Below are 10,307 nucleotides of genomic sequence, written 5' to 3' on the forward strand. Positions count from 1 at the left end.
GAACGCGACTCACTTGTCGGCGCCCGGATTTTTTCTCGACCGGCGAACCTGAAGTAACATTTTTCACTCTTTTGTGTAAATGCAAAAAATGAAAGAAAATATTTATTATCAACTAAAAGTGTATTGGAAACTAGCGCCGAAGGGAAGCGAAAAATTCGGAACCGACTCGAACCACGGCGCGCGCACACTCGTCTCGTCGTCGGAGCCCCGCAGAGAGAAGAGAAAAAAAAAATCGCAAAAATCTAGCAAAGCCAGCGCGCGAAACTTTGCTGCTGCCGAACTACCACACACTACTGACTGCTTGGCGTCCTGTTGTCGGAGCCCCGCAGAGGGAAGAGGAAAAAAAATCGCAAAAGTCTAGCAAAGCGAGCGCGCGAAACTTTGCTGCTGCCGAACTACCGCACACTACAGTATGCGGCAGGAAAAAATGCGAAAGTGTTTTTCAACTTCAAACCTCATTTTCGTCCATTTGACATTAACCAATTTATGTTTCAACGTTTAATGATCTATAATAGGCTAGTTTTCTGAAAAGTTAATTAAAAAAATTCCCATTTTGGTCACTAACCTTTACAGGGCGGCGCCTGAAGATGAAGACAACCAGAATTTTCAAACCGAAGAAAATCGCACAGGTCGCTAAATTTCGCATCTGATAAAACCAAATTTTTGATTTTCTCTACAATATCATCAAATATATGTACTTATTTCATCTGCTATGTGAAACTACATGGCTCTGGATCAGTGTGGTCTGGTTGTTCATCGAATTTGAGCTAATTTTGTTACTGTTATAGTCATTTTGTTTAATGACCATTGGGCGCGCAGTTTATTGATATCCGCTAATTAGGCCTACATTATCACATGTTAAACATCAAATGTGTTCATTTTTATTTTTCAGTGCTAGAATATAGACATTGACTGATACACTGTCATGAAAAAAATAGTCATATATATCCCATATTTAGCGTGTAATAGTGCCTTGAACTTTTCGCATTTTTTCCTGCCGCACCCTGTACTGACTGCTTGGCGTCCCGTCGTCGGAGCCCCGCAGAGGGAAGAGGAAAAAAAATCGCAAAAGTCTAGCAAAGCGAGCGCGCGAAACTTTGCTGCTGCTGAACTACCGCACACTACTGACTGCTTGGCGTCCCGTCGTCGGAGCCCCGCAGAGAGAAGGGGAAAGAAAATCGCAAAAATCTAGCAAAGCGAGCGCGCGAAACTTTGCTGCTGCCGAACTACCGCACACTCTTCACTGTGGACAATTTATAAGAAGTTGATAAAACCTAATCAGTTAGAAAAGGGTAATCCTTGGGCAATCTTTAGCAACGTTGTGATTCATGAAAGGTTTACTTGGAGGGAAGAATTAGCATAAGTTAAAATTCCAAAATAAAAAGAAATAAAAAACTAAGGGTTTGCGGAAACGTAAGAAGCAAATGCAATGCATTTAAGAAAACTGCGACGAAGGGAAAGGTTGCTGATTTAAACAGTTTGCCTGATATTCAGCGTGCATATCCGATGGCCGAAGACGATGTACTTCTCTATTCTAATATGGATCCTGAAGAGCTCAGTATGCTTGCCTAACCGGCCTTTTTTGAAAATATTGTGTTCTCTTAAAATATGCATAAACATTTGCTATTGGTGCTAATTCCGAATCATATTTTAATAAATAATTCTCCCTTCTTTTTATTATTGGCTGTTCTTTGGAACTATAAAATGCTGCTACAATATAGTTGTTGAAGTTTTTATTTGAGAATTATTTTTATTTCAAGCAATGACTGTTCTTTCGAAGTTATTCCTTTGAAAGCTATACGTATTTTAATCTGAAATGTTTCCTTCTTTTATATGTTGAATGTTCTTTCAAATAGACGATCTTATAACCATACCCCCACGAAATTCGTTTTTATCATAATTCATTTGGTATTGAGTTCTTGCCCCAGACCTTGTCAAATGGCTAGCTTTCTGATAAATGAGAATGCACGAAAAGACATCGAGCCATTCGGCTAAAAATCATTCATGTCGAAAGTCATGAGGATGAATGCTAAATTGTCACCAAGAAGTTTGAGATAAATTGAACTGTTCTTAGCACAACTGATCATTCGAATGTAATGACTTTTTCATTACCAAGCTATTACATTTTAACAACACAGGCTGCTTTGAGCTACTTAAATACATTTATATACTCGGTCACAATTTAGCAGCCATACTGCAAGTATTCTCTACTTCTTCTAATATTTGCCTTCTTTTTAAAATAGGCTGTTCTTTTGAATTTGCAGAGTCCAACTGTGTACTGTAGCTGAGTTGGTAGACCAAACTGGAAATAGAGGCTATTTTTCGAGTTGGAATGTTATATAGTTTATTTGCAGACGAACTTCTAACTCCATGAAAGATTTGTCCTTCTTTGAATAATAAGCTGTTCTTTCAAATTAAGATTTACACAATTGACTGGTGGCCAAATTAGCAATTTGATAAGATATTTTTCTTTTTGTAGAATAGACTGTTCTTTCGAGGCCTGCTAATTGATCGATCTATCATTTTTTCGGCCTAATGACCACTCGGTTAGTATGCTTGGCTTACTATTTATTTCTCTACCTATAACGGTGTAATGATCCATTCGGGGTAATGGCTTTTGGGATAAAGGCCTATTCGGGGTTATGGATTTCGGGCCATGGCATTAGAGGTAATTTGGTAGAGTTTCTTTTACAGAAATAGTGTTAACCTCACTAAGTTTTTTGGTGGCCAAACTATTCCTATCCTTCGGAGATTTTTCCTTCTTCTATTCAAAGGCTGTTCTTTCGAGTTGTACACACTAAGATTCAGATGTTCCAGCTCAGTAATTTTTTCACTGAGTTCAGTATTTTTTCCATCTTTTTACTGAGTTTTCAACAGCAGATTTATTTCGGTACACTCGGTAATTGTATTTACCGTTCACCAGTAGCGATATTTACCGTGCTTCAGTAAATTTTGACAGTTTGTGAGCTGAGCTCGGTAACTCATTTACAGAATATCCGCAAAATAAATAACCGAGCGTACCGAGTTAAATCTGCTGTTGAGAACTCAGTAAAAAGATGGGAAAAATACCGAGCTGATCTTAGTGTGTACTGCTGCATATTTTATTGGCTTTCGAACAGAGCGTTCATGATTAACAAGTATTTTAATCATGATTAATCATTGGTGATTAAAATTCAAATTTCGGTGATTATTGATTATGATTAATGATTAATTTGATTTTTGGGATGATTAATGATTATGATTAATGATTAAAATTGATTTTATCTGTGATTATTGATTATGATTAATGATTAAAAATGGCTCATTGATTAAAAATCATGATTAATCATGATTAATCAATCACAAAAAACAGGAAATGAATATAATTATTGTTTAAAATATTTTTGAAGTTCCAAAAGTAAAAGGTAACTCTGTCTGGGAGATTATTGAAAAAATAATCAAGAAGAACAACATTTGAACCAATTCAAATTGGATCATATATTTTATATGGTGAAAAATTTTTGGTGATGAATGATTAATGATTGATTAATTTTTTTTTCTTATGATTATGATTACTGATTAATGATTAAATTGCGAAATCAGTGTGATTAAGATTAATGATTAATGATTAAATGAGAAATTTTGGTGATTATGATTACTGATTTTTGATTAATCTTAATCATTAATCATTAATCATGATTAAATTTATGATTAATCATTAACGCTCTGCTTTCGAACTACTAACTGTATATGATTTTTTTTCTTCTTTCGATCATAGGATGTTCTTTTAAATTACATTTTTACAGGATTGAGTGATGGATTCCAGTCTACACTAAAGAATTTTCCCTTCTTTTAATAACAGGATGTTCTGTACCGTGAACAAATTGCAAACTTTTTTATCAAAGTTTTTTTCTAATGATATGTTGATTTGCCGAGGGATGTTCTCTAATCGATTCCATCTAATGACCATTCGGCCTACTACACACTAAGATTCAGATGTTCCAGCTCAGTAATTTTTTCACTGAGTTCAGTATTTTTTCCATCTTTTTACTGAGTTTTCAACAGCAGATTTATTTCGGTACACTCGGTAATTGTATTTACCGTTCACCAGTAGCGATATTTACCGTGCTTCAGTAAATTTTGACAGTTTGTGAGCTGAGCTCGGTAACTCATTTACAGAATATCCGCAAAATAAATAACCGAGCGTACCGAGTTAAATCTGCTGTTGAGAACTCAGTAAAAAGATGGGAAAAATACCGAGCTGATCTTAGTGTGTAATAGAGTTTTTCTCTTCTTTAAATCATAATAAACTGTTCTTTGCTTATCGAAAGAACAGCTTATGAATCAAAGAAGGGTAAATCTCTAGAGGGAATGCCAACAACAAACAAAAAAAAATATCAAGCTGCAGTGATTAGTTTTATTCAGGTGTTTACCCTGTGAATTCCTATCGCGGATCATTTCAGAGAAAATTATTTGAAATGTGTTTTTGAGGAATTCGACATTAAAAATATTTGTCTGAGCCGCAATACAAAATAATACATGTACTTTTTGCATTGAACAAAACAAATAAACTCACAAAATCATAATTTATGCGGAGTAATAAACTATTCGGGTAAATGTCGCATTCGGGTATCTGTCGCATTCGGGTAAATGTCGCATTCGGGTAAATGTCGCGTTCGGGTATTTGGCATTCGGGTATATGTTACATTCGGGTAAATGGTTTTCGGGTAAATGTCTTTCGGGTAAATGGTTTTCGGGTAAATGTTATAGAATCATATAAAATGCATTAAATTTTTATCATGCAGATAAGGAATCGTAAATTACTCTGCACTGCCAAAAGCTAACAGCCAATTTCTGCTTAAACGTTTGAAAATAATGGAAATTTGTAGGGTGTTTTCTCAAATTTGCCACATTTCGCGGTATTTCGCGGGATGTTACAAATTTCGCGATCAAGACCCAATTTCGCGGATTTCGCGGCTTCCGCGAAATCGCGAATTTCCATTGTCCCTACTAATTACATACATAATTTTTTCATACACATTTTCTTCATCGTTGCTGGGCGTTCAATAGCCGTTCAAATTGGATACATTTTGATAAGTGTTTCCGGTACAGGGTCTGCTTGGTAATGGTTAGCAAGCCCTATAACTGAAAAGCTAACCACAATGTATCCAACTTGACCGCAATGTTAATTGCGGTGCTAATAAGGCATTTTATGAGACGTTTCAAATCAGCTGTTTTTTGAATGTTTACCAGTTTTGAAGTCCAACCGGTGGGTCCATTTATTTACATTTTCGCTAGCATAACATGTGATACGGGCCCATTCAATAAACGGGGTTCATTTATCTGCAAAAATGCGTCAATCCGCCCACTATAATTAATATCCGTAGACCGTGGGGATGTTTTTTTCATCTGCTAGTGACATCATACAGCTCGGGGGATTCATACATGCCGCATTAGAAACCGAAACATCTCTGCCAGCAAAAATCTGATTAGCGCTCACCACATGTTATGCTACTTTTCGCGAAAACAAAAACACCAAATGTAAACAATAACAATGAGCGGCCTACCGGTAGAACGTCTCGTAAAATAGCTTATTACCAGTTGCTCGACAACGGGGCCATCACCCCCCAATGCGCACTTCCGTTCTGTCCCCTTCAGCACTTCACCAGTATGATGATTATCCATGTTCAACAACTTTTTCCTCGCATAACGACACACACACGCACCGGACCACAGCACAACTTGTCTGTGGGTATCTAATCGAACAAAGGCTTGTTCCGCCGGAGAACATTTTGCGGTTGGATCGTTCATAGTGCGTAAATAGAACTGAAGCGAAAAAATCCTCCACGCCACTAACCAAGTTGTTGCTATTCCTGGCCACAACCGGCAAAGCTGAGGGACCCTCAGCTAGCAGGAACAGGTTAATTAGTTCCACTTCCGCAGCGTTCTAACCGCGCGTGTAGAAAATCCTGTCCCTGATGCCCGTGAACGCTGTGCTGGATGCACCAGCCAACCACACGATCCGGTGTGCAGTGGCAATGCTCAGCTCACGTCATCGAGAGGAGAGGGACAGCGCAGCGCGGTGTCGGTCGTTGATGATAATAATACCAGCGCTGTTATTGGTCGTGAGCTTCCCATGACGATGAACAAGTAGGCTCTTTCATCGTCACAAGACAAAACGAGCATTCGCGCACTTCGTCATGTCATTTTGCAATAATCAAGCGTCATGACGGAAATTTTCAAATTGTTTTGAAATTAAAATTTTCACCTGGTCCAAGCAAATTTAGGCTAGCCGTTGTATTTAACAGATAGAGAGGGCATACATTCATGCTTTAAAGGATTTAAACAACGACAAAATCCATGAATGTTGTAGTAATTGCCTTGTTTACAACCATGTCACGCTCCGTCGTGACCGAAAAATGAGCGAATATTGTTAGACTCTCTTGGTCATTGTCTCCCGATTCGATGACATTGAGAGAGGCACTTCTGTAAAATTCGCGTGACGACCCGTGTTGACGCTGACGCTTTCCAAGCCTGGATAATACTAATGCCAACGGCGATAATGTGCAGAGAATCAGGTAATATACCTATCATTGTGCAGTGGCTGGAAAATGACATTATTAAATTTTCGCGCCGGCTCGACCGTCAACTCACGGTACGAGGAGCAAAATTATTTATGAAGTGATGATGATGGTTCCAGAGTAGAGGCGACTCGCAGCATGTTGGTAGGTACTTACATCAACAAGTTACCATCAGGTGGGAATTATTATGTTCATAGTGCTGGGTAATTTAGTAAGTACCATTAAATAGTGAGTATCGAAGAACGTTACGCCGAAGATCATAAATCCGAATGGGACAGTATGTGAAAATTCCAGCTTCCTTCATAAATGATGGTAATTTTTTTTTTCTTCGAACTCCTTTGTAGATGATCTTTTAACTATGGTTATAACCATATCCCATTTCGTAGCATTCCGTTTCTTCCAGGTGGCGCTTTATCTTCCGGAAGAGGCGGGTCTGCTGTTTCCGCTTCTGTTTGTAACGTTCCACGTTCTGCCGGGTTTCTTGCTGCAGCATTACCACCCGTACTGCGTTCTTCTCGAAATTCAGCGCATACATCCGATTGCTTCAGGCGCTCTAGGTTGTCCAGTGGTGGTCACTGGTACCGTACATTGTCGATGATGCAAAGGTGGGCGCAGTTTGACAATCACTAGGAAGTGGACGGAGTTGATGACAGTGCCACGATAGGCCCTGACGTCGATAATGTCAGAGAAGTGCTATTCGTCAATCAAAACGTGCTGGATTTGGGACTCCTTCTGCTGGGGAAATTGTCAATCGAAAACATACTTACATACTTACCGATCAGGCTAAGGCCGGGGTGGCCTCTGCTGTACATAGTAGCCGTCTCAACACTTGGTCCATGGCTGTTTATCTCCAGTTCCGCACTGCGTAGGGTAGCGTAGGGTAGGGTGCGTAGGGTCCGCAGATCGTCCTCCACTTGGTCGACCCACCTAGCTCGCTGCGCTCCACGTTTTCTTATACCGGTCGGATGATTCTCGAGAACCATTTTAGTCGTGTTGCTATCCGACATCCTGATGACGTGACCCGCCCACCGTAGCCTCCCGATTTTCGCGGTATGGACGATGGTTGGCTCTCTCAGCAGCTGATGCAGCTCGTGGTTCATTCGCCTTCTCAAAGTCCCGTCTTCCATTTGCACTCCGCCGTAGATGATACGCAACACCTTCCGTTCGAAAACTCCAAGGGCGCGTTGGTCCTCTGCACGTAGGGTTCATGTTTCGTGCCCATAGAGGACGACCGGTCTAATCAGCGTTTTGTAGATGGTTAACTTCGTGTTAGCGCGAACTTCATTCGATCGTAGAGTTCTGCGGAGTCCAAAGTAAGCACGATTTCCTTCCACAATGCACCTCTGAATTTCTCTGCTGGTGTCGTTGTCGGCGGTCACCAGTGAGCCCAAGCACAGGAATTCTTCAACCGCCTCGATTTCATCACCGTCGATATAAATTCGGGGTGGCGGGCGCGGTGATTCCTCCCTGGAGCCCTTTGCCATCATGTACTTTGTCTTCGACACATTAATAACTAGTCCGATTCGCCTGGCTTCACTCTTTAATCGGATGTACGTTTCCGCCATCGTCTTAAATTTACTAGCAATAATATCAATATCATCAGCGAAACCAAGCAGCTGAACGGACTTCGTGAAAATCGTTCCACTCGTGTTTATCCCCGCTCTCCTAATTACACCCTCTAAAGCAATGTTGAACAGCAAGCACGAAAGACCATCACCTTGCCGTAACCCTCTGCGAGATTCGAAGGGATTCGAGAGTGTCCCTGATACTCGAACTACGCACATCACTCGATCCATCGTCGCCTTGATCAACCGTGTCAGTATGATCATTGATCTTTCAATTCAGTAGGCCTCTTAGCCCGTACTCCCTGCGAATAGAGACGCAACGTGAGACCTGATGGATTACTTCAATTAGTGACCTAATATGTAACTTTATAATTCAACACTTTCTTACGATTATTTTTAGTGACGATCTAGGTGAATCTCGGACTGCTCACGTGGACACGACTTTGGACTACGCTACGGAACGAACTGTGAATGCATCGAAATTATTACACTGGCTTTAACGCAAACATAACCTACGATAACCTCGTTGCTGTTGCAATTACCTTCGGTTCAGATTATCTCACAGTGTGTAATTTGTGCACTCCATCACTATTCATCCGTAATTGTCTCACTAAGTTGCGATCTAAATAAGACTTTACTCATATAATTAAACTTTCTGTAACTACAATAACTTTCCTACGATGGGACAATTTAACACCCTTTGCTTCGTGATCGCTGATAATGAATGACAAACTGTGGCTGCGATGACCGGAAACACCTTTGACAGGTCATCCGATCCTCTTTGACACCTGTCGATCATCTTTCAGCGACGCTTCAACAGTTACACGCGACGCTTGAGTAACGCTTGGTAACAGGGTTGCCAGCTGGACAGCTTCTGCGGCAACACATCCTTGTGTTGATCGGCTGCCACCCGATCACACGTTGTCGCATCTTGCCCAACACTATAAATCCCTAGCAGAGATGGTCGGGTTTCGGGTTTTCAAACCCGAAACCTGACCCGAACCCGACGGGTACGGGTCGGGTTCGGGCCTGGTAAATTTAAAAAAACTCGGGTTCGGGTCGGGTTCGGGTTTAAACAATTTCGAAATATTCGGGTACGGGTCGGGTCAGGTTTGAATAACGTCGGGTTCAAGTCGGGTTTGGTACCAGTGTAGATGAATCAGTATTTAGAAGAATACTTTATTTGTTATATTCGATACATCAATCAATTATTTTTATAACTCGGGTTTCGGTCGGGTTTTTAGACAAATAATTTCTCGGGTTCGGGTTGGGTTCGGGTTTGATAAACGAGAATTTTTCGGGTTCGGGTCGGGTCCGGGTTTGACGAAACAAAAAATTGTCGGGTACGGGTCGGGTTCGGATCTGTAAAATCTGAAACCCGACCATCTCTAATTCCTAGATAAATCCTGTTTCCAGTTCATTGGTGGTGCCACAGCTTTGGTAGAAGGTAGCCGCTCGATGCCCGCGTTTCCACATTTTCTGTCCAGTCCAACAAAGTTCCTGCAACGCAACGATGTCGAAATTGCGGGGATGTAGTTCGTCGTAAATTATCCTGTCACATCCTGCGAAACCTAGTGACTTGCAAGTTTCCAATCGTAGTCCTTATTTCGTCGCGTGGGTCTTTGCCGATTGTATCGAGTCGTATTTTCTCTAATGTTATTCGCAATGGGGATTTTTTACGGGTGGCTACGCCAACACTCCTGTCTCGCCAGAGGGCTATCGTGCCAGTTCTGTTTAACGTCCCAACCAACACCGGGACGACCACGCTGATGGGGCTACCTCTTTGGATCTAGCTGGGCATGGTGCAGCGTTTCTTACTCAGCCGCTGGATGTCAGAACAGACGCTGTTTGAGCCGCATCTCCTCGGTGAACAGACGCTCGGGTCGTCCCTCCTCAATCTAGCTGAAGCCAGAAGGACAACATTGCCCAGGTTGTACAACCAGCTAAGCACACAACTCTTAGCTGGCGGTCTTTGTCATCGCTTGACCCGTGGAAGCATGAGGTAGGAACTTGTGAGGACCAGAGCTATGTTGGACGCTCTCCTTATCGACGCACCGTTTTGCAGCCCGACATTTGCCGTTTATTCCCACGATTAGGAATGTGTGAGGTTCTGACGGAAGGATCAACTAAATTTACTACAATCCAAATATAAAAGTTGAATCAAGCATTTATTATTAATTCT

The 10,307-nt window shown here is 41.2% G+C and overlaps 1 protein-coding gene across 1 annotated transcript in view; it reads right to left on the reverse strand.

Moving 5' to 3' along the window:
- The window catches only part of LOC134288677 (uncharacterized), a 99,481-nt gene that overhangs the window by 35,885 nt on the left and 53,289 nt on the right, over window positions 1–10,307 (reverse strand). The window lies entirely within an intron of this gene.

This window comes from Aedes albopictus, chromosome 1 (genome assembly GCF_035046485.1).
Source record: "Aedes albopictus strain Foshan chromosome 1, AalbF5, whole genome shotgun sequence".
NCBI classification, from domain to species: Eukaryota; Metazoa; Arthropoda; class Insecta; order Diptera; family Culicidae; genus Aedes; species Aedes albopictus.